The sequence below is a fragment of the Chinchilla lanigera genome, unplaced genomic scaffold (assembly GCF_000276665.1).
Source record: "Chinchilla lanigera isolate Chin_1 unplaced genomic scaffold, ChiLan1.0 scaffold00091, whole genome shotgun sequence".
In the NCBI taxonomy this organism is placed as follows: Eukaryota; Metazoa; Chordata; class Mammalia; order Rodentia; family Chinchillidae; genus Chinchilla; species Chinchilla lanigera.
In genome coordinates, this window is record NW_004955492.1 from 6,876,724 (window position 1) to 6,901,775 (window position 25,052).

At 42.6% G+C, this 25,052-nt stretch overlaps 1 long non-coding RNA gene across 1 annotated transcript in view; it reads left to right on the plus strand.

The window, feature by feature from the left end:
- LOC106146702 overlaps positions 1-25,052 on the plus strand; it is a 40,779-nt gene that overhangs the window by 13,613 nt on the left and 2,114 nt on the right. The window contains exon 2 of the long non-coding RNA XR_001231258.1: positions 23,126-23,365. This is a non-coding gene — a long non-coding RNA (uncharacterized LOC106146702). The remainder of the gene's footprint in view (positions 1-23,125; positions 23,366-25,052) is intronic.

The following is a 25,052-nucleotide window of genomic DNA, read 5'->3' on the forward strand; positions in this document are numbered from 1 at the left end:
AAGAAAGAAAGAAAGAAAGAAAGAAAGAAAGAAAGAAAGAAAGAAAAAGAAAGAAAAGAAAAAAGAAGGAAGGAAGGAGGGAAGGAAGGAAGGAAGGAAGGAAGGAAGGAAGGAAGGAAAGAAGGAAGGAAGGAAGGTGCTCATACTTCAGGTGACATTTGGTCACCTAGAAGTGGGGATTTCCACCAAGGCTTTTGATTCTCTTTGGGTCATGGTATGAACATCAGTGAAGAACAGAATGATGGATCCTGATGATCAGAGGACAATGGGGTCACTGCTGTCCAGTGAAGACATGGGCTAGTGTGACCAGACCAGGGGATCTTTTAGGATCCTCCTGTGGTGCCATGCTGAGTTGTAAAGTTAAAGGATAGCTACAGAAACTCCCACATCCAAGACATTCCAGGGGCTTAACCATCAAGAACCAAAGTTTTCTCACTTGGTAGGTTGTATCACCTCCACCAACTGAGGTGAGAGCTGAGGGCAAAGAGAAAATGGAATGGATAGCAGAGGACAGAAATTATAAATTTGAAATAGAGCCTGTGGTCAGTTGTAGAAACAAGGACTGAGAAAACAGCCCACCTTTCCTCCATGCTTTTCTGGTTCATGTCTCCTGGCTGTTTCACGGAGGTACACCAGTTGTGATTCAGTTACTGATTTTGTCCACAGTGAAATGATACTAGGTAGGGATTGGGCTAACTTAGAGATGAATGAATATCAGCCAGACAAAAATCCAATGCCAACGAGAATGGGAGGGCCTCTTTTTGAAATGTTGAGAGATTTTTCACTCATGGGAGGCATGGCTGAGCAGGAGAGTATCGGTGTGCTATCTCCAGGCTGGAAAGAAGAGTGTGAGATAAATGCGAAGAACCCAAAGTGTGAACCATGGGGTCACTGCTCAGCTAGCAAACATTATGATCCCTTTCCAGTGTGTCTACATGTAACAGAGGTAGGAACATTTGATAGACACATTTCCAGACTCCCTTGCTGCTACAATGTTACCCATGACCTAGGCATTCGAGATGTTTTGGAATTGGATGTGAGTGACTAACATGATGACCACACAAGCATTTGGGTCACCAGTTATGTATGGTAGTGGTTATGATGTAGTTTGGAGCATCTAACCCCTGCAAGAGCAGAGGTGTTGATGCACACAACTTGTAAGTCAGGTTTCCTGGATCTCCAAAAAATTTCAGAAACATTATATCTTTTAGTAAACTGTTGTTTTCTGCTAAAAATAGTTAGAATATATAGAACATTGGGTTCAATAACCCTTAGTTATTGCAGGCTGATCAGGCCTACAATCTCCCAAGTGAGTGGATGGTGAAGGCTTAAATAAATGAGACAATGGAAATGATTTCAGAGCTCCAGGAGAGACTAACTCTCTTACAGCTTTGATATTCCCTAAGTTTAGCCAAAGATTTCTCTGGGAAGTCCATATTTATTTGGTTCACAAACAAGGGAGGGGGAATACTGAAGAAAATGCAGGAACCTGGGCAGGACTTGGGAATCCCTTTAAGGACTTCTCCAAGTAATATAGTATGTTAATTTAGGAGAACTGTGTTATCTCCAGGAAGGCCTTCACAGCAGGGGTGAGGGGCCTGCAGCTTCAGTCTCCTTGTAGTTAAATGGGGTGGCAGGCAAGGTGCCTGAGCTTCAGACAACTCACAAGTAAACAGGGAAAGCCAATTGGTTAATATTAAATCCTGCTCAGAGCCAACCGACAAGAATAGGTATTTTTCCACTAGTGAGAGGACTCTTCCATTCACACCAGTTCTCCCAGTGACCTTGTGAGGAAAAGTCTATTATTCCTACTGTGTCTTTTAGATGGAGAAATGGGGATACAAGGTCCCCATGCTAGTAAGCAGGAAAGCAGGACTTGAATTTGCATAATTTAATTCCCAAAGCCCATATTAGCATCTTCTGTGTTATATCCAAAAATCTAGCATAACAAAAATTGGGGGTGATGTGAAAGAAGAGGGCGAATAGAGAAGCATTTAAAAATCAGAACTTTGGAGAGTTTCAGTGATTCATCTGTATCCGAACTGTGAGTGATAGATACTAGCTTCAAACACAAATTTAGGGATTCAAGTTTTGTATTCTGTTCACTATACATATGTAAATGCTAGCTATGTTCATCTGAAAGTAAGAGTTCTTGAATTCTGCAGTGCAGAGCTAGATGAGGGTGTGGACGGATGGTGCAAAACATTCATGAAAGGAAATGAAGCTAGATCTGGTTGTACACGCCTGTAGTCCCAGCACTCTGGGAGGCTGGAGCAGGAGGATCACAAGTTTCAACCAGGCTGGGCAATTTCATGAGATCCTCTCTCAAAATAAAAAAGGGAATTAAGGTGAGTCATTGAGAAGGCCCAAGGTTCAATCCTGAGTGTAGCCAAACACACAAGGTTTTAAATCCTTAGTTAAAGGCATGATGTTATTGGTTGGAGTGTCCACTAAAGGCCCGTGCATTAAAGGCTTGGTCCCCAGTGTGGCTCTATGGGGAGGAAGTGGAGCGTGCAGGTCACTGAGTGTGTGATCTTGAAGGATATTGTGGGACCCCAGCCCTTCCTCTTTCTGTCTTGTCTCCTGACCATGAGATGACTGGCTTTGCTACCACACACACTGCTACCATGATGTTATACCCTCCAGAGGCCCAGAAGCAACAAGATCAACCAACCATGGACTGATACTTCCAAAACTTCTAGTCAAAATACACCTTTCCTCTTTATATGTTGATTGTCTCAAGTATTTTGTTACAGTAACAAAAAGCTGGCTAGCACACATGGTTTGAGAATCATTATTACAGTTATAATGCATCGTTATCATTATTTTTTCAAATTATCCCAGACTTGGTCATTATTAGTCCTTCCAAAGTAAATCTATGCACTTCTAACATGTTCGCATCCCTTTCTAAAATTTTCCTTGTTTCTGGCACTTAATGTTCCAGACTTACCTGGTAATTTCTCTTTCCAAGACCTAAAGTCAGAATGGTATAGAAATTTGAGTAACAGTTGTCCACATAGGTATTGGAATGCCTTTATTTCTAGGCCCTCTCACTGAACAGAACTAAGAATCCCTTTGGGATTATAGAAATCCCAAAGCCAACAGGCATATTTACACACAGAAGTAAGTTGGGGGAAGGAAAAGCTCTTTGTTTAGTAGAGTTTCAACTAATAAACTTAGACAATGATGACAATAGAAAAATGGTCATTTGGTAAAGAGAACAGAGAGAATTATTTCATGCAAGGATCCTCAATACAGGATAAAATTAGGAGGCAAATGTATGATGATAAATAAGACACTTAAATAGTCTCAGGATATCTCCCATAGGCACTCATTACAAAGGGAAAAATATTTATAGCTGGCAGACAAGGAATCAAAGTCACCATGCCTGGGAAGGGGGCATGTGCCCCTCCTGGGATGCACAAAATGGTTCACAATGAGGCTTGAATGCTGTGTCTGCTGGAATGTCACAGTCTGAATCTAATGACCACGAAACACCAGGCAAACCCAAACTGGAGATCATTAACCCAAAGAACTGGCACGTGTTTCTCAAAAACATCGAGATCATAACAAAGAAAGACTGAGGGCCCAGAATACGGGGGTCTAAGAAAACCTGAGAACCAGAAGGCACATGTGAACCTGAAGTGGATCCTCAGTAGGAAAAGAACCCTCACAGGACAGCCCGTGAAATCCAAATAAGGTCTGTAGAGGAGAAGAGAGGATTGAGTCAAGTTCAATCTCCCAGTTTTGAAAGTTAATCTGTGGTCAGATAAGATATTAATGTTTGGGGCATCTGGATGAAGCCTCTACCCTCCTTTAACCCTTCTTTCCCTCCTTTAACAAGCTTTTCCTAAGTCTGAAGCAATTTTAAATAAAAACTGAATATTAAAAATATTTTAAAGCATATCCAGAAACAACTATGTGAGAGGAACCAGAGGCCTGAAACTGCTGGGCTGCCTGGTTGCTGGCTGCTCTCTCACAGGCCGTGATGAGCCAAGTCTCTCAGGACTGACCCTGCCCTGCCTTGAAGGCTGCATGCACTCACAGCAAAGGGTTGATGACCACAGCAGAATCTGGAGGCCACACCTTCTAGATGACCAGGCAGGGAAAGGCTTTGTATATCCCAAGGGCACAACAAATGATATTTCCATTAGAAAATGTAACACTTTTTAAATTTACTATGTACTTTTCAAAGTCATATACTCAAAAAGAATCCTAAGATCATCGCCCACTCTCAGAGGGCTACATCTGACGTAATGTATTTTGAGGTTATAATGATACGCAAATTAATGTCACTTCTTTGATGAACTGCCTGTAGTTCATTTTGATTGTTTTCAAAGTGGATGCTGTGGTCTGAATACCTGTTCATATGGAGTTGGAGTACTAGAAAGCAGACATAGGTGAGACTAAGATTAGGAAGAATTTGCGTTTTTCTAGCATAAGAACATGTTCTCTGAGCTCAGACGCTTGTAATCAAATCCACAATTAGTGAAAAAGCCAAACTTTTACCAAATTCTTCAGAGGAAATAAACTTAATAACTCATGCTTCACCCACGATATCTGGCAGAGAACTTGACTAAGTGGAAAGTCAAATAGATTTTTAAATAATTAAGTATTGTTTATTCTCAAGATTTATTTGTTTTGGAATATTTATCTATATGTCCCATACACTGATATTTTTTTCTTTATACCTGCCTTGATTTGTGTTTCCTCCTTTGGAACAAATAGGTAATTCTTTATCTTCAGGAATCAGTCTTCTTCAAGCACTGGCTTATTTTTAAGCATAAGAATACAGCAGTGTCTTCACTTTTGCTAGTTTTTGATCACTGCCACCTCCATAAATAGGCCCATGTAAGCCTCAGCTGCTCTGGCCTCTGCCTGAACTCACTGGTGAGGTGAGGGGTCCAGACAGCCCCTCCTTCTCCAGAATATCTAAACACACTCACACTCTCATTTTTTACCCTGTAAAAATGGGGCCCTCTGCCATGCTGAGTATACTTAATGAGGTCTGTGAGCCAACTACTAATCCCTAGGACACACACAGGATGTTTAAGATCTGCTTGTAGATTGTAAACCAGAGAGCCAACATGCCATGTGTGTTCACTCACACACATGTGTACTGTGTATGCAATCCTGGATGTTTATCAGCATCTAACCCAGGATATAGTGGTTAAGATTTCATGGAAGAGGTGGACACTTCTCTGAACTGCTGGTATGTTAGCTAATAGTATGGGCAGTAAAATCATTGACCACCTACAGATACTTCAGTTAGAACTGATGTGTATAACACCTAAGTGCTGGATAAATTCTGAATGTTGGGGATTGGCAAATAGTGGAAGGAATATTAGAGTTGAATTTAAAATGCATAAATTCTAACCTAGCTCTAACATTCTAAGAACATAATTTGACTTTCCTAAATCTCAGTTTTCTTTATTTGCAAAATGAAGTAAATATGCCTACCTTCTAAGTTTGAGTAGATTAAATTGGAAATTAAAGTGTCCATTCCTTGTAAATATTAAATTGCTTTATTCACATAACTATTGAGTGCATCTTCCTTGAATGCTGGGAACAGGGCCATCCGTAGATCAGGAAATGCTCTGTTCTGAAGGACTGCACCTTCTGGTAGAGACAGGCATTCAACAACTAATTGCACAATACATAGTTTAATGGCTTCTGAAGTCTTGGCCAGGGAACCTATCGTGGCCCACTCCAAGGAGTTAGAAGTCTTCTTGGACTGGTGCACACTGAACTGAGTAACAATGACCAGGAAAAGCTGGAGGAGTGCAGAGAACATTCCAAGCAAAAGAAGCAGCAAACTGATGCGTGAGGACAGGACCCTTCTAGGTACTGATGATGGTTATGAATTTATCTTATACCAAATGCAGTGGGATGCCACTGAATGTTGGTTTTTCTTTTTAAGAGATTCTTAGAGAAGTTTAAGGTTCACAGAAAAATCAAGCAGAAAATATGGGGAGTTTCTATATGCAGTTCACCACCACAAACACACACACACACACACACACACACACACACACACACACACAGAGGCTCACTCTCTGACAATGTTCACTCAGCAAAATGGCTCCGTGTTACAATCAAGGAACCAGCCCTGACACCGAAGGATCCCCCAGAGACCCTACTTTACGTTGGAGCTCCTTCTTGGTATATCAAGTTTTGACAAATTACAATGGCACTACCCATCACTGCAGAGTCAAACAGGGTCACCTGTCACAAGAGTGATTGCAGTTGAAGGAGTGTGCTCAAAATTGCATTTGAACAAGAACTTTCTGATGACTGCATGGAGCATGGACAGAAGATGAGTGAGTGTGTGTGCAGAAGCTGACCTAACATAGAAAAACCATAGAAATTTGTATTATAAATTTTGGGGATCAGCAGTGAGGAAAAATCAAGATAAAATGAGGGAAAACAGAGCAGAGTTCAGCACAGCAGGAAGGCACATGGCCCTTCCTTCAACCAGAAGTTCCCTGAGCCCCATGTCTACACAGCTCTAATCCAGCTCACAGTACCTGTTGCTTCCTTCTTGAGTGGCCTGAGTGCTGGGATCTGCCCTGAGGTCTCCAACCACCATGATTCATCGCATGTGATGCCGTCACAGCTTCTCCCAGGCAGGTCTTTGGTGTTTACTTTTAGCATGAGTGAAGTGCTCAGAAAGCTGCCCAGTTTGTCCCAGGCTTGACTTTCCTACTAGGCTTTTCTCCTCAGGTCAAGAACACTGGCTTTATGGGTATTTTTCATTCTTGTGCTTTACCCTCCACAGAAAGCAAGGAGAGGTGGGGGCAAAGACTTACCCAGAAGAAAGAAGTCACATTTAGCCACAGAGGGGCAGAGGGAAAACACTCCTGAGGATGGAAACAATTTCATCTTGAATTTCAGATTTTATAGGTAAAACTCAAAGTTGGGCAGATTGGTGTACAACAACAAATGCAAAGCTTTAGAATAATCAAAAGAATTATCAAAATTACACACCTGCCAGAAATGTCTATTTATCTTTAGGAAGAAATATTATGTTACTAAATGTGCAAAACTTGGCTTTTGGAGTGAATCATTTGTTTGACAAGTATTTACTGAGTGTCTACTAATGTAAACTAGACAAATCCTTTCAATCTGCTCCTAATTACCTTCCCTAAACTTGAACCAATGCCAAAAGGGGATTTCCTTCTCTCTCTCTCTCTCTCTCCCTCTCTCTCTGTTTCTTTCTCCTTTAAGGTTCCTTATGTTTATTCAAGGATATTATTTTAATATTTTTTCCTACTTGAAAATATTCAGCTTTTTTTTCTTACTTGGAAGAGTTTCTAGAGAGGAATTAAGAGATGGGGTACGGAAACCTTGAGGGATTTCTTCACGAGAATCCCATTGCCCAGTTGCCCTGATTTTATTTCTTCACTCTCCTTTGACCTCCTTCCCCCGAAAGATCTTTAGTCCTTCCTTTCCTTCTTTAATTAGAGAGGTTTAGGAAGGAAGTGGGGCATTTTTAGATGGAAGAGGTATCAAAGAAAGGGAAATTCTTTAAAACACTTGCTCTGAATGTGAAATGTACCAGCCCGTGATCACAGATTGCTTCTGGTGCCTCCTCCCAGCTGTGTGATCCCAGTCGCATTAACATCTCTATGCTTCAGTGTACTCAGCAGTAAAGCCCAGGTGCCTGAAACAGGTGTTTCTGCCTCATGTGGCTGAGGACACTGTCCAGGCACATGGTAACAGGACATGGCAGTCACCACTGAAGGAAGGGTTTGGGGCTTGCACTTTAATGGAAGCTTGGATAGCAGCGACTGTCCAAAACTCTCTTTCCAAATCCAACACTGTCTTCACCACCCCAGTGTCTATCTGAGTAGAATCCACCTGCTCTGAGAGCGAGGTTTGCTTCAGAGCTCTGGGTGTCTCTGTGGATTACTCACATGAATACATGGTTCTATTTCTCTTTTTTGGTCACTTGTTCCTTGTCACTCTGTTCTGCTTTTTTCTTTTTTATGCATCTAAAATTCAAATTTGTTTTCTACTTAAGTTCCACTCAATTAAAAATACCACAGGGTAAACTTTCCTGCTGAGAAGGAGTTTATTCAATTCATACAGGCAGAGAAGCATGTGGTTAAAATCCTTGCACAGCTGTGTACGCAGAAACCATGAACTCACTAGACACGCAGACATGTTCATTTCTAACTCTCTCTTATTAACAGCTCATTCATTAACCCATGGTTCCAGCAATGCAGAGAATTATTTTTTACTTTGCATCTTTGAAAAAGTATTGAAAGGACAGAAGAAGCCATGCTCATGTGCCAGTGACATAAGTGTGACAGGACAGAGTCCACCAGCAGCAACCACCCAGCCAGAAGCCAATGAGATGCTACTAGCACCTCAAGAAGCAGTCAGTACCTACCATCAGTTAACCTTGCATTTCTCTGGTCTTGACAATTACCAAGTCCTACTGCTCTCAGTGTCTAGGCATTGTCAGCATGGACCTGGCTGGTGGGCAGCCAGAGCAATTCAGAGTGCGGTGCACATGGCAAGAAAGGCCAAGGCAGTAGCAAGCACAGGCTGCCCAAGGGAGCAGCAACAACGCAGGGTGAGGAAGGGGAGGCTGGGCTTGGGCAGGCTGCTTTGCCGAGGCAGCTGTGGGGCTTGCTGACTTTTTAAAGCTCAAACAGGGAAGAAAGCCAAGCCTGAGCCATGTTAACCAGGGACAAAGTGTGCAATGTTCATAGCAAATCAGGGACTATACACATGTGGCATAAAATCTCATGCAGGATATTAAACAACATCAAAGTCATGAAAATCACAGAATTTTGCTCAATTTATGATGCTGCACCATAATTACAATCATTTCCCATGTGCAGGACCTACAGAGTTGCAATGTGGCCTTCAGGATCTGGGAATATTCCCATGCTGCTCTCTCTGTGACCCAACATACTTCTGCATATGGTGTTTCCTTTCCCACTGTGGGTCTACATGTGGATGCGCGTGCTTCTGTGTGTGTTTTGCTTTGTTTTTGAAAACATCAACACTCTACTGACAGCCATGATATTGCCAAAGATTCTCCCAGTTTGGAACGCTTGTGTTTTTGTAAATGAAACATTTCTAATTCTTGACTAAACTTTCTAACTCCAGTTGGGAGGACCAGCTATTTTCACACCCATCCCATCATATCACAAAGCGCTGAGAGGATTCTATTGTTTAAGATACTCATATCTGGGCTGGGGATATAGCTCAGTGGCATAAGCGCCTGCCTGGCAAGTGCAAGGTCATGAGTTCCATCCCCGGTACCGGAAAAAAAAAAAAAAAAAAAGATACTCAGGTCTGCAAAACCACTGTTGATTCCTTTTACCCAAACCCCAGCCAGATTCCAGGGAGCCCTTGCCTCCTGCTCTTTGGCCTAGAAAGTCTTGAACTAACACTAGCATCATTGCAGAGCTCGAAGACACACCCCTAGGCTGTCCCTACCTCCCTTAAAGTGCCTGCCTGAAGACACTCAAGACTCCCAAGGAGTTTGCTATTTGATCAGTGACATTGTAGATAGATGGGGCCCCATGTCAGGGCGGGCGCCTGACTCTGAGAGGTGCCAGTCAGCACACCCAGATGGGTGCACATGGACGCCCTGTCCATTTTCTGTAGTTTTCAATTCCCTGACTTCACTGAGCCTGCTCATCCCTCCCCCTCCTTCCATTCTCCTTAGACACATCCAGTCTCTTGGGCTGCTAGTCAGAGCTGAGTTAGGTTCTTGCTGGACTCTTTCCCATAATGCAACATTGTATTCATGGTTAAAATTTGCCCTCACCACTTAAATGAACGTGTGGCTTTGTGTGTCCTTGACACTGCAGCTTAATGGTAGTGTGTCACAACACAAGAACAACACAAATACAGGAGTGCCTGCCATCAGACTCCACTCCATGTGAAGCTTCCAAGGAAAGAGGGCTTCTTGATACGCACTGAGTCAGGATATTAACATCAACTTGTGCGTTAAATACTAGTAGAGTTCAGCTTCTCTCTTATTTTCAGTAAGTCAAAAAATAAGCACACATCAGTCATCTAGTATTGGCCTTCTGCAGTCCAGAAGATCATCATGACCATCCTGGGTGCATGCAACACACTTTAGGACCAGCCACCTGGAGAGTGCACATTTGAAACTCACACTCCACAGCCGAAGCCTCCCAGGAGATGGGTTCCATGGGGGAATTGAGACCTTACCTCACTTACCCCAGGCCCAGAAATGCTGGCTCCTGTGTAGGCCTGGCCTCATCTCTGCAGATGGCATTCCCATCTGACAGGCAGGCCTTCTCGGATCCACTGGCACTGTGCCCAGGAGATGAAAAACGCAAGCAGGACAGATTCAAGCCACTCTTGTCTTCTTAAAATAAGCAATTCATTTTTTAGGGAGTGAGAGCTATTTTTAATAGCATTAGCAACTTGGCAGCTGTCTCCAAAATGGCCTCACAATTCTAAGAAGCTGTGATTCATCCCAGGCCTGGCAAGAGCCTGGGGACATGGAAATTCCACTGGGAGTTATAAATGTCACTTTTTATGCCTGGAGCTCCCAAGCCCTCTCGAAAGCCAAAAGTGAGCTTCTGCAAATTCCACGACAATAGGATACAAGCGCCAGTGTTTAGTGGGTTGTGGGCTGAATGCTCCCCTGTTGCCCAGTGTGGAATCGCAGGCACCAGTGACAGGGAACCACCAAGTCCCCAAGTCCATCCCCAGCAGCCAGCTGCAGTCACTCCTTTAGGGCTGCTTTCTAGCAGATATGGCTTGCATATTTTCTTACACCACTCTTTCTTTCTTTTATTTTTAGGGTATATATACACTAGAAAATAAAGAATGTGGTTTGGGAGGCTTTCAAACGTTTTAATTATTTTTATTTGCTTTTCATGCTGGATATATAATTTTTCAAAGAAAATAAAAATGTAGATAATGTATAAGAAAAGTCCTCTGACCAAATCACATTTCCTTACTTGCGTTATTTGGTTTCTCTTTTGGTTTGCCTCATTTCACTTTTTATGTATAAATTTCTAATATCATATTTAACACAGATGAAGTAATTACCATTACTATTTTGTTAGATGCACTTTCAGAAATTTTCCAAGCATATGAATATCCACAGACATATGTTCATATATACTCTTTTCATTTGTGTTTTGTTTATTTGTTTGTTACTAGTGGAATTGTACTTTATATACTGATCATATGTCTGCCCACACTTACACAAATGCCTTTATAATGGTTGCACATTATTTCTTTGATAAGAACACCTTAATTCATTTGACCTTTCTCTCTAATAGGGCAGTGTAGTAAACATCTTCACATTTAGTGATCTCAACATATTAGTAAACTTCTACCAGGAGGACCACAGATTTGAATCCAGTGTGGGCAACCTAGGGACTTAGTGAGACCCTGTCTCAAAAAAAGAAAATGATCTGGGGGTGTAGCTTAGTGCAAAGGCCCTGGGTTCAACTGCCAATACCAAAAAATTAAAATAAATCAGAAATGTGAGTAAAACACACATGATTCCATCAGTCCCACTGCCTGAGCTCCCAGGTAAGGAGGCACCTGGGCTGTCTTTTTCCGGTAAAATCCCTGAAAAAACTCCTTCATGCAGACAGTGCTATTGCCACCTCCTCGCCAAAGCCAGGAACAGCCTGGCTCCAGCCGCAAGAGCATCATGGCCACCGCTAACTCACAAGAAGTTGTTGAGCAGTGTGATTATTCTGATATTGTATTTTCGTGCATTTCTTTTCTAACTTTTATAAGACTGTCTGCAGAAATGTAAGAAAAGAGGGATCAAAGTAAATTGTGAGCCCATTGCTGGTGTTCAGAGAGGGGAAGGCTTGAGCCTCTGCCTGCCCACGCCAGGCTAGATTTGGGGGCTCACTTCCCCATCTGTCCTGTGGGGCTGTGGCTGAATACCCTGAACTGGTTTTCTTTGTTAATACAACTTTCTCCCTAAATAATTATAGACACAGAGTCTTGATTCCTTCTTCCTGCTTCCAAACTCCCATTTCTGCCTCATGCTTAGAGTAATAAATGGTGTAAAGTGAGACGGAAAACATATTATGAATGTCCTCCAGCTGCTGGCTGACGGAAACCAGCAAATCCAATTTTAAATACAGCAAGGAAAGCTGTTTTTTAGAGGTAACCGAATAGAAGCAGAGTTCTATTGAGGATATTGTCCCTGTCTGAAGACTCAAGCTTTCCTACTCAGTCTTTTGAATGGCACCTGATACAGATGCAGCACACTGGGGCCAGAGAACAGCCAGGCAGGGCAGCCTTGGTGTGGAGCCAGCTGGTAGCAGGTGGGCATTTACTGGAGTCAAGACAGAGATACATAACAATCAGCTTCAGCCACAAATGCCACTGATTCTGCCACTCAGACTCTTCACAGGTAATGCCACAGGCTTTCATACAAGTATATTTTGCCAAAACAGAACACATGAGGTAGCTATCACTTTATTAAAATCAACTTATGAAAGGTATTTACAGGAAAGAGCTTCCCAGCACATTCAAACATTGCATAACATGATTGCCACACAGCAGTGCTGAGAAGTCTGTCTAGTGCCAGAACAATGCATAATGACCTCATGTTTCCTTGCAGAGGGCTTGCTGGGGCATTTTGATTTGTTCTACAGTTACCAGTTTAATCCCTTGTTGAACAATGTGATAAAGTTTTATGGAGATTTCTTAGAAAACATGCTGGGCCTTCTTTCAGGGAAATAAACAAAGTATAATATAGTTTTAAAAGGTACAAAGCTAGAGGAAACTAGGCACTTACTGGAAAAAATTAGTAGTGTTTATTTAGATACCCAAATAGAAAGTAAACCTAGAAATTTTGCAAAGGATGGTTATAAGGCTCACAAGTGTCCTGAGGTTGCTGACTGGCATCAGGCAGAATGAAGGCGAAGCTCAGGGAAAGAATCTGCCCAGTGCCATCAGCAAATAAGGCAGGGGACATACACCTCTCCTTCCTTAGCCACTCCCTCGCAAGGGACACGCGCCCAGCCCCTCTGCAGCTCCAGATATGGGCAGTGTCCATCCCAAACTGGGCACTCATCCTCCAAACAGAGCGAAAAGGAACTGGTACGCAGTGGAGCAGGACACAAGGGCAGGATGGGATTTGGGGGAAGTCCCTGACCCAGGGGCCAACAACTGAGCTTAGAGGGAGACTATTTTCCTAGAATATCTTTCTTTTGGATCACTGTAGCAGAGCTGGGCCCAGCCAGCTGATCTTCAGGAGCAACTGAATTGTCACAATGCAATGAAAATGAAAGAGAAGGAGAAAGAGAAAGGCACTGTCAGCTTCTATACCAACCTCATTTTGTCCCCTTTGCAGCAGCTCACACGGCCCTGGCTAAGCAGCTAAGGGTGATTATGGAACACTGACTCAATGGTACATTTTACAGTGCCTCACAGTGGATGGAGGCCTCGCGAAGACACAAAGTAGAAAGGATGTGAAGTGACAGGGGCAGGTGTTTGTTATCTCACAGGGATAACTGTGGGCAAAGTGATCCACAAAGAAAATAGGTCCATGTCACGGCCCAGTACTGGACCAGGGGCAGCAGTGGACACGGCACATAGGAATGCTTTATATCCATGTCAGCTCCATCACTGCTGTCCCTAACCTCAGACACTCTCCAGCTTCCTAGTGGGAGACTCCAAGCCTGCTTTTCTCACCCACTGTCCACACTCACTCCTGCTGAATGGACTTTGTTTCTGCTGCTCTTCCTGGGCTTGGCCCAGTGTCCCTGCTTCCTAGGAGGCCAAGGACAACAGAGCTGAACCAAAGCCCTCTCCTTCCAGACCAGCAGGAGGAGCAGTAAACATAGTGGCCCTTCTGGGAAGCAAGTGACCACACCCTAATTCAGAGCCCTCTCTCAGAAGCCGACTATGGCAGCTGTGAACAGTGAGAGCCAGAGCCCAGTGGGCAGCCCAGACTAACTCGGAGAAGGTGGACCATGGAGGCCACTGCACAGCAAGCAGTAACCCCGCTCACCTCCCCTGCTTTCTGTCCTAATGATGAAAACTGAGTTCATTCAGCACAGTGAGACCATGAGGTGCTCAGGGACTCCTGCAGCTGAGTAGAGGGGAGGAAGGATTAACTTCAGGTTGTTTCAGAGCTTGACCTACCCAGACCTGCCCAACTGCAGGGCAGGGACTGTAAGTCCTTCCTTTTACCACAGCATGGTGACTGACTTTGTGGGGGCAAGGAGAGCCAAGTGCTGGCACCTGACTCTATGGATGCTCAGGAACCCAGACAGAATGACAGTCTATGTCCTAAATGGTGATGATGGGGCTGGGTATCCCTGTGGTAGAACACTTGCCTAGCATATACAAGGTTCTGGGTTTAGTCCCCAGAATTACTACAATGTAAAATAAACGTTAATAACTTCAAGTTTCTCTTTCAAGATTTTATGCATATATCAGAAGAATACTTTATTAACCATGGTTTTTAGTTTAGTTTTTTTTTTTTTTTTATCCTGGAGGGGCAATCCTACAGGATAGCTGATTCCTAGAGATAGCAGACAACTTACTTGTGAGTGTACAAACCAGTTCACCTAGAGCCCATACTCTGGCCCTCTCAGTGTGGCTCTCACACTCCAGGCCTCAGTCCCTTGCCTTCATGCCACTGCGGTCAGGTACCAGACAGCCAGCAGCAGCTCCTTCCTATCCCCCAGAGCCCACTGAATGTATTCACATTAGCTCACCCTAACCTTGATTACCCCACCTCAACTGTGTTGTACACACAAAAAGTGCTGGAATATATCCAGCAAATACTGTCCAAATTGAAGGGAGGAATGGGCAGTTCTATAATAGTAGTTGGAGACTTCAGTACACCACTTTCAATAATGGGTGGAGCATCTACACAGAGATCAGTAAGGAGGCAGAGAATTTCAAAACCAATGTAAGCCAATCAGAAAGAGACATATAGAAAACATTACACCCAACAAGAGAAAAACATACACTCTTCCCAAGTGCCCAGAGAAAATTGTTTATGATAGACTATGTATGAGAAACAACACAGGTGTAATAAATTTAGAATTGGAATCATAAAATATCTCCCCTGATCACAATGGAATGAAGCTTGAAATGAACATCAGAAGGAAAACAAAAACTCAAAAAATATGTGTAAATTAGACAAAACACTTTAAAGCAGCAATGAGTTATAGAAGAAATAAGAAAAGAAGTTAGAAAATATGTAGAAACAAATAAAAAGAAAAACACAACATTCCAAAGTCTACCAGAGACTGTGAAGGTAGATTTCAGAAAGAAATGTATAGCAGGTAAACACCCACGCTAAAATGGTTGTTATGGTTTGTGTTTGGACGTCCTCCAAAGCCTCATGCCATCATGGGGTGGGCTTCTAGAGTTTTTGATTGATCCATAGTTCAATGCTGGGATTATGGGTATAAGTGTTACACAGCTCTGAGGCAGATAGTTTGCATATAATGTAAGGGAGGAAAAGAGCCTTGCTCTCAGCTATTCCTCCTTTTTTGCTCTTGTTGTTTTTGCTATCTTCTGCTGCTATGAACTGTTGCCCTCTGCCATGTGCCACCTGCCTTGGAGCCAGCTGAGTACGGACTGAAACCTCCACAAACTGTGAGCTAAATAAACCTTTCCATCCTTAATTTTGGGCATTGGATATTTACAGGTATGCACTACCACCCCTCATTTAGTAAGCCCTGACTCAAAAAAAAAAAAAGCAGCAGGGGGCAGGGCTGGGGAGACTGGCTAGGGATTTAGGTCAGTGTGAAAGCCTTGAATTCAACCCTTGGTACCACCCAAAAAGCCTTTGGCGCTAATAAATGAATTCAGTGAAGTTGGTGAGCACAATAAGTTGATGAGCACAATGATCAGTAGTGCTTTTCTCTTTAACATAAGCCAAAAAAAAAAAAATCCTGTTCTTAAAGAACTTAAGAAAAATTCCATTTATAATGGCATCAAAAAAGAAAAAAATACATAGAAAGAAGTTTAGCTAAGGAGATGAAACTTTTATACTTTTCCAAGTATAAAACATTACTGAAGGAAATTAAAGAAGACCTAAGGGAAATATTCCATGTTTGTGGAAGAAAATATTTTAAAAATCTCAATACTACCAAAAGCAATCTTCAAAGTTAGTAAATTCCTGTTAAAATTTTGCTGCCTTCTTCACAGAACTAGAAAAGCTGGTCCTGAAATCCACCTGGTATTTTAAGGGGTATGTAATAATCAAAATAATTTGAAAAAGAGAAGAAAGTTAAAATATTTGCTTTTTCTAATTTCAGGACTTATTATAAAGCTATAGTAATCAAAACAGTATGCTAGTGATATAAGGACAGACATGTAGACAACTGGGATTGAGTCAAGAGCCCCAAAATCAACTTATACATCTATGACTAACTGATTTTCAACAAATGTGCCCAAACCATTTGGAGGAAGGGGTCTTCACCAAATGTTGCTTTAACAGCTGCATAAGAAATGAATGAATGCACATGCAAAAGAATAAATTTGAACTTCCACCTCACATGATACACAAACCATAATTCAAAGTGGGTTAATTTATAAACAACAGACCCGAAACCATAAAAATCTTAGAAGAAACCACAGGATAAAGTCCTCATGACCTCAAATTTTTGCAATGGATTTTCAAGTGCAACACCCAAAACACAAACCACCAAAGAACTGGACTTCATTAAAGTAAAAACTTTGTGAATCAATGAACATTATCAAGAAAGTAGAAAGGCATCATAAAGAATGGGGGAGAACATTTGCAAATTACAAATTTTATAAGAATTTAATATCCAGAATATATAATGAACTCCCACAACTTAAAGGCAAAAAGACAGCCCAATTTTAAAAACCGAGCAATGGGCTGAAATAGATATTTTTCCAAAGAAGATGTAGAAATGGCCAAGAAATACACAAAAAGATGCTTGACATTATTAGTCATTAAGAAATACACAAATCGAAACCACAGTGAGGAACAACTTCTTACAAAGTAGGATTGTTTAAACAAACCAAAACAGAACAAATAAAAATCTTGGCAAGAATATGGAGAAATTGGAACCCTTGCATATTGTTAGTGAGAATATAAAATGTTATGGCAGCTGTGGAAAAGTTTGGTGGCTGGTGACTCAAAAAGTTAAGCATAGAATTACCATATAACCACAATATTCTCCTCCTGGGTATATAGCCCAAGGAATCAAAATAGGGACACTAACACTTGTTCCACATACAAGTGTTATATGTAAACGTATGTTCCATAACACCAGGATTCACAACAGCCAAAAAGCAGAAACTGTGATATATTCACACAATGGATATTATTTGGCCATAAATGGAATGAGGTACTAACACCTACCAACAAGATAGATGACCTGAAAAATATTATGTTAAGTCAAAGTATCACAGTTATAAGTTCACGTATTGTATGGTTGCATTTATGTGGAATATCCAGCATAGATATATTCAAAGGGGTGAAATGGAGATTGGTAGTTGCTAGGGACTAGGAAGTGCAGAAAATTGGGCAAGACTACTTATTAGTTGCAGGTTTTACTTTAGAGTGATGGAAATGTATGGAACCAGATAGAGATGGCAGTTTCACGATTCTGTGAATGTATAAAATACCACTGAATTGTTCATTTTAAAATGAGTCATTTTATATGAATTTTATCTCAATTTTTTTAGAAAATTAAAAATGCTACTCTTCTCAATAGCTTATTTTAAAACCAACTGTACATTTGGTTCTAGCCAATCTGAGAAAGAGTCAATAATCTCACATTTAGCTGGCTATGTTAACATCTATTTAATCAATATGGACATTATCTGATTATATTTAAAGAATATATTTTTCCTGATGTCATTTGGGGGCCCAGTTACTAATTCTGTTAATGAGAGATCTCTGATTGTAGTTCAGTCTGCCCTCAGATGTCCCTCTATCTTCTCTGCTTTTCATAATCTACTAGGTCTAAAATAGACACAGAGTAAACACAATCTGTAAGATGCCTCAAAATAATAAGGTAAAACTAGGAAATACATTAACTGCATGACTTTTTATTTCTGGTGAATGTCTCTTACAAGTATAGTTAGTGCTTTTGTTTTCCTAAATGTCTTCTCTAAACTTCCTGGTGTGAAAATATGTTTGTTGCATATTTTCAACACAGAGAGACCCTCACTTTATTGTAATTGAGATAACATGAAGTAATGTGAGTCATGGGGAGACCTTGGAGTGGAAACAGGAGCTCAGGTCTTGACATTGTCTTGTGTTAGTCCGAAGTTGTGACCCATTCCTCTGTGTGCACTGGGAGTTGAATTAATAGTGTGGCTAAACCAGGCATGAATTAGAGCCTTTGCAATGATTACTCTTTAATCTCTTTATGATACAACTGGCCTTCTCTAATTGTTTCCCTGGTAAATGTCATAATCTACTTCAAGATGGTGAGAAATAAAACCTGACCTGGTAGCCAGAAAGCTAACTCTAAATTGTATTATTAGTGGGCAATTATGAAAGAGTAGAGTTTACTCAAAAAGTAGCAGCAAACAGAAATGTTCAGAAAAGTGCCTAAACATCTCACCTTGAGTTGGTAGGTAATAATAACAAGAATGACTATTTATTAAAGACTCACAAAGTTCTAGGCCTTTGGTCAAATGATTTATTCAGTATGATCCCATTTCACAAGGAAAGAAAGAGATTAATAATCTTGCCTCTAGATGGTAGATCTAGAATTTGAATCAAGGTCTATCTGGCCCACAGTCTCAATGCTTAAGTGTCAGTTTGTTCCACAGCCTCTCAGACCACAATGTGGAGTCTTACTCAGTGTTCCCAGAGAGGTCAAGAATCAGAGGGTGAGAGACTTCCTCTTTTTCCAATGTCAATTTGATTTAATGAAAGATAGGAGCTAAAAGAACAATTTATGCAACTAATTAGAATACAATTAAAATATCTCCAAGATTCCTCATCAAGTTCCTGACTAGTTATGTAGCTATGACTAGTCTTTAATAGTCACTGATAATTGGGTGATGCCCAGTTTTGGTTTTACCCAAGCATTTAGTTCTGAAATAGCCATGCACTGTTTCTTCAAGCCAAAACCTGCCAGTTTGGGATACATGGTCCTGCAATATCTCAGTGGGATGAAAGGAAAGAGGTTCACTTAGCTTTTGGCTTTTGATACAAGCTGCAGGCACCTTACTCACTGGCCTAACTCAGGACTGGTAAAGAGCACTTTAGCAATGACCCTAGCATTTCTGTCATGAGACCCATTAGAAGGCAGTCTAATTTTCAGTTCAATTCAACTCAAGTCCACTTCAGCCAAATTAAGTAACCACTCACTGTGTGCCAATATGGTCTGACATCACACAAGACACAGAGTAAAGATGAACTCCTTGTTCTCTAAGACCTCATGGGCAAATGTCCAAGACCACGAGTCAACACAAACATCATGCTGGGAGAGGAGGCCAAGACAGAAGCTCAATCAAGAAGAAAGGCAGGATCCACAGAGAAAGTTCTCATGGAGCTGAGTTTGGTGCAAAAAGTCTGATCTCGGACAGACAGGGCAGAGTCAGTGAAAGGGAACAGTGTACATAAAGGCAAGGGCAAGTCCTATGACAGCAGGGTCACTCAGAAGACTCTATATGGTTTGAAGGAGATCCTGACCTCCCTCTCAGCTTGCAGAGTTGAGTTGCCTTCCTGCACCAATACCTTCACCCACCTGCAGTCTCCCCATGGTTAAACTAATCAATGGCTGTTCCTATCTGCCCATGCTTTAGGATGGACCATTGGAGACCTAGGCTCCTGACATGTGGCTGGAAAGAATGTGAAAAATTTCAGTCTATTTTTTCTGACTAGCTATGATAACAAGTCTTTCCCAGCAAGATACTATTATTATTCTTGGACAGTTCTCTATTTTTAAAATTTGGGCCAGATCAAGCTTCGTGCTTTGGAGTTAGGTCAAATAAACTCATTCTCCTTCCCAGCCCACTTTATTTTAAAAATCTCCTTCTGTATTGAATTTGAACTTGAGTGGGAGCTGTTTCTGAGATTATCTTGTCATGGTTGACAATGCCCTAGTGCCCTGTGTCTTGATGTTGGCTGGTTTATAGGATTTACTGCCAGGTTCAAAAGCTAACTTTCTGGCCTTTTGCCTTTGAATGTTCTTGTAGAGAAACTAGAGGAAAAAAGGAACCCAAGGAGGCAAAAAAATGAATAGGCTATTCATTTCAATATGCTTAGCCTGATATCATATAAATGTGTATGGGGGGGAATTACATTATAAACAGAAACTTCTCCGCCATCTGTCCCAAGCTCTTCCGACATAATTACATCACGCTGCACCTAATGGCTGAGTGTTGATCCAGATACTTGGTGATGAGGGCTGTACCCTCCTGGGATGTCACAGCCTATCCGCAGCTTCCTGCCTCATTACCACTTACCAGCTTTGTATCTATAGTCAGGATTAGCAGAGAATCTAGAGCTTTCACTGGATAAACAGTTTCTGACTTTGAAAGTTAAATTTGCCAACAAGGATGCCTCATACCAGCATCTCAAATAGTTTAAGGATTTCTTTCTCGAGGAAATAGGAATCAAATTTAGTGTAAAAGAAAAAAAAACAGGAAAATTTTAGGGAAAGAGAGTCTACGACAATAAACAGCATTCACAGAACTCAGTGTCTCAGTGTCTGAGGGTCCTTCCTTGCAGCGCTGGGAGAAGACAGCTCCCTGTTCAGTCTTGAAGGCCCCAATCAAAGTTAGTACAGGAGATCAGGGGCTCCTCTGCTGTTACCTGGAAGAGAAGTCCACTTTCTCTGCTCAACTTCTGGAGTTTCTGGACTGTGTAGCTTTTTTCTCTGGGGTCTATGGGGCTTCCCAGATGTCCCCCAGAAACTGGACAAACAGGAAGTCTAGGCCAAGAGCTTTCCACCTCTTCACCCCCATTGTCGTCACTCAGTCCCTGGCCTTTCACTGGGCCAGTGAATGCTGCACCATGGTCACCTCTTCACCCACAATGGGCTTCTCTGACTTGCTCCTCCTGTGTGACAGTACCTGTTCTGGGCCAACAAAAGCCATAGGGAAAATCTCAGCCCCTCTGGACCCCCAGAACTGAGTCCTTGGTTCTCCTGGGGGTGGTGGCTGACTTTTCCCTTCCATAAACATAGGCCCTGCTAGGTCTGGATTTGATGGCAAAGGCTCTGATTCCTCATCTCCACTAGGTCTCTGGCTCTTGTCCACAAAGCTCTGCAGCAAACAGAAGGGCCTCACAACTGGGCCTGGGCACACAAATCCAGCAGATGGCCAAGAGGAGAAAGAGCAAGGAGTCTCTGCAGGTCCCCAGACAGCTCACTTCCTACTCCTCTACTCCTACTCCACTCTCTGGTCTATGCCAACTGTAGACACCCTTGGTAATTATAGCAGGCAGGAGTCAGCATTCCTTCTTGAGGTCATGCCCCTTGCTGAGCAGGACAGCAGGTGGGGGACTCATTGACTTCTGCTCAGATTCACAATGGTCAGGGAACAGCAGCCTGGGTGATTTGGGGCAGCACTGGCACTGTCCCCTTGGGAGGGAAGGAAAATGGTACTGCACCATGAGGGAGAGACAGAATTCCAAGCTCCACTTCCCAGCACAGTGTTCAGAGACAGCTAAATCTTATTCATCTTTGTGGCTGAGTTTTTCCCGATGTCACATTTCTTGCAGCTAAACTTTCAGCCCACGTGGTGTCCAGATGTAGAGTGCTGAAGGGAACTTTTTTGTTTGTTTCTAGAGGTTGTGGGTGTATTGGAAAGTTCCTTCAGGTCCCAGGGTGCTATGTATATGCATTCTCTGGGAATCTATAAAAATGTGACATGTGAGGGTGACGGGGGGGGGGGGACTGAGCACAGAACCTGCAAAGAAGCTGAGCTAACTCAAATAAAATAATGAAGAAAATTAGGAGACTGAGAAAATGTGGAGGGCCTGACAGAAGACAGAGAACTAGGAAAGAGCCAAGGGTGGATGTGGAGAGGTAGGAGGCATCAATATAATGGGAGAGGGAAAGAGAAATTTTTTTGTGCATACAGTGCTGGGGAACTGACCCCAGAGTTAGAGCGTGCTAGGCAAATTCTCTACCGCTGAAGTTACAGCTCAGCCCCAAGAATATGTTAACTGATTTGAGAGGACTCAGCCTATGAACAGTCCTCAGCTGTCTTTCCCTGAGGTTGACAGTGGAAATAACAATAACAGTAATATTTACAGCAGTCACCGGTACATCCCAGGACCCCCATCTTCAAAGGGTCTCATGCACTGATTCTTTTTAGAATCAACCCTACCCAAGCAGGGCTCAGGATGATATTGAGTTTGTAGAAAAGGCACAGGCTGAGAATCAGACAGACTGGTCCAGATCTACTTTGTAACCTGGAGTAAATTATTACAGCCTAATCATTCTCAGTTTTCTCATCAGGAAAGTGGGGGAAAGCAGCATGCACCCCACATTTTTGTTGGATGTCTTAGAGGAAGCACGTGCTACCACTCAGACGACAGTAGCTATTAATCTCGAACCCCACTTTCCACAGGCCGAGATTTCTGTACTAGTACTCATGGTACACCATGAGGGAATGGCTGGCTGAGGCATACTGTCCTCTGACCCACAAATTAAAGAAAAATGTACTCAAAGGGACATCACAGAATAATAAAATGCACACTTGTGTGGAGAGAAGAGAGCTTATTTGCCCTAGATCTTAAGGAGTTTAGAGCATTAGTTGAGACAATACCCAGCAAGTGCTTGCTATGGGGCTGGTACTTCAAACACATGTTCTCTAAGTGTTCTTCCTCTCCTGTTCTACATTCGGTAAGAGGGAATTCTGTTAGCTATACCACCTAGATACACTCACAGGCACACACAGCTGTTCTCACCCACCTGGGCAACCCACAACTACCATCTTGGGCGGGGTTACTGGCCGCAGCTCCTGACCAGGCTCCCCGCTTGCTCTCAGCCCTCCGATCATCAATATTTAACTCAGCCACCAGCCTAGTACTTCAAAACATAACTCAAACCATGCTTTGCCTCTGCCCACAGCACTCCAATGGCTCTTTTAACTCAGGGTAAAAGCAAAAATTTAAATCTTACAGAGGGAGCCTAATTTGGCTTTCTGCCCACCCTTTCCCTGCCCTACTTCTTAGCTTTCTGGTCTGTGGCCACGCCTCTTCCTGCCCCACTCACTCCACCGTCCACCTGAGGCCTACACAGAACTCTGCAGTGGCTGCATCCTCCCTGTGGTCACCTCCCCACTTTGTCTGCGGTGCTCATTCCCACACCTCCTTCACAGAGCTGCCTAACTGTGCCTCCGTCTGCAGACCCGCCCTGACTGAAGTTGCACTCTTGGCTCCCTGCACCACCAGCATCACCACCAAACCTAACAGGTAAGCGACTTACTTACCCTGTGCAGCATCTGTTTCACCCACTCAGGCACAAGCTCCGTCAGGGCAGAGAGTTTGTTATCATTTTGTTCCCCACTGTATCCTAAGCAGCTAAACCAGTGGCAGCACATAGCACATGGATTTAATAAATATTTTCTAAATAAATTCATTATTGGTCTTTTTTTGGAAAAAGTCTCAACTTTTGGGAAGTTTTTGGTTTTGTTTGTTGTTTTGTTTTGTTTTGTTTTTACAAATGTGATGGCGAGGAAAATAAAATGTACAATCTTAAAAATTTCTTCCAGCTCTAGAAGTCCATTGAAAAGCATTCACTATTCAGTTCATTCATTCATTAAAGAAACGTTCACAGAGCACTTGTGAAACACTGTGAATACCAAAGCAGTGAATGCAATAGAGCCCCAGTGAGGTGAGAGAAGCAGACCTGTAAGCCTGTCCCGAGGTGATGAGGGAGGGGTCGGAGTGGTCATGTGCAAGACTCAGAGCAAGGAGTCCCAGAGTCTTCTGAAATGAGAGTGAGAGTGAGGGGCAGGGTGAAGAGGGGGCAGTCAGCCTGAGAAGACTCCATGGAGAAGATTGAGCTGAGGTTGGTGGTTGGAGGCAGCATAAGGAGGACAGTGAGGTGCATGGTGAAAAGAGTTTATTCTGCCCAGAGTACACTGTCAAGAGGGACAACAGCCAAGTTTCTAAGAGAGGAATCACGCCAGCAGGGTGAGAGATTGGGGTTTTTAAAAGGGCTTGAGGATGTGGGAAAAGGATCTAGGCAGCAAATGTGATTATGTAAAGAGTGTTTTTCCAGATCATCTCATGCCTTGTAGATCTTCTGAAAGAACCTGCATTGTGTCTATAATTAAGTTGCATTAGGACAAGACCATTTCCTCTGGTCTCACAGAAGACCATTTGGCTTCAGATAAGGAGGCTTATGTGTTAACTTTTAGAAAAGATGAGGTGTTGGGAGGAATGAATGGGTCCTACCTCGAAGTTCTTTTTTATCTTGTGTAGTGTGGGCCAGTGTTGCTATACTGTTTATCACTGCTTGGTACAAGCTGACTTTAATGGAGGGATTCTGCCACTAAGGGTTTAAACCCTTCTGTTGCTAATGAGCAGCCACTAAAACAGGAAAGGAAGGTAAGACTCTGGGCTGACAAGAGGGGTGGCATCCTGGCAAGTTGTGGCTAGCCCTGAAGACATGGGGATCGAGTGGGTGGGAATGGCAGGCTTGGGATGCAGAGGGAGTCCAGACTTCACTCTGCTATGTATGGAAGCTCTTGTCTTGCTTTTAGGAGGCAGGGAATGTGAGCTACATAAATTTTCTGCATACTGCCATGTCTGAGAGTTTGAGGTAAGAGAAAGAACTAGAAGCTGCTGAAATGGTATGTCCATTGCACACCTGGAACCTGAGGGACAAGAGCCAAATGCTTCCTAGAGGTCACATGCTAGAGGTATTACTTTGTAACCTGCTTCACTTTCACTTAGGATATTGTAAACACTTTTTCATGTCTGTCCAGATGGATACAACCCCACGTTCACCCTCAACAACTGCACTACATCTGATTCCCCAGTGTACCTAATACATTTCACAGGACCTTCATTTCATATGGAGGTATGATTATTTTAGCATCTGGGTCTATATCATTTTGACAATAACCATACTGGTGTGCAGTCTAAGATAATC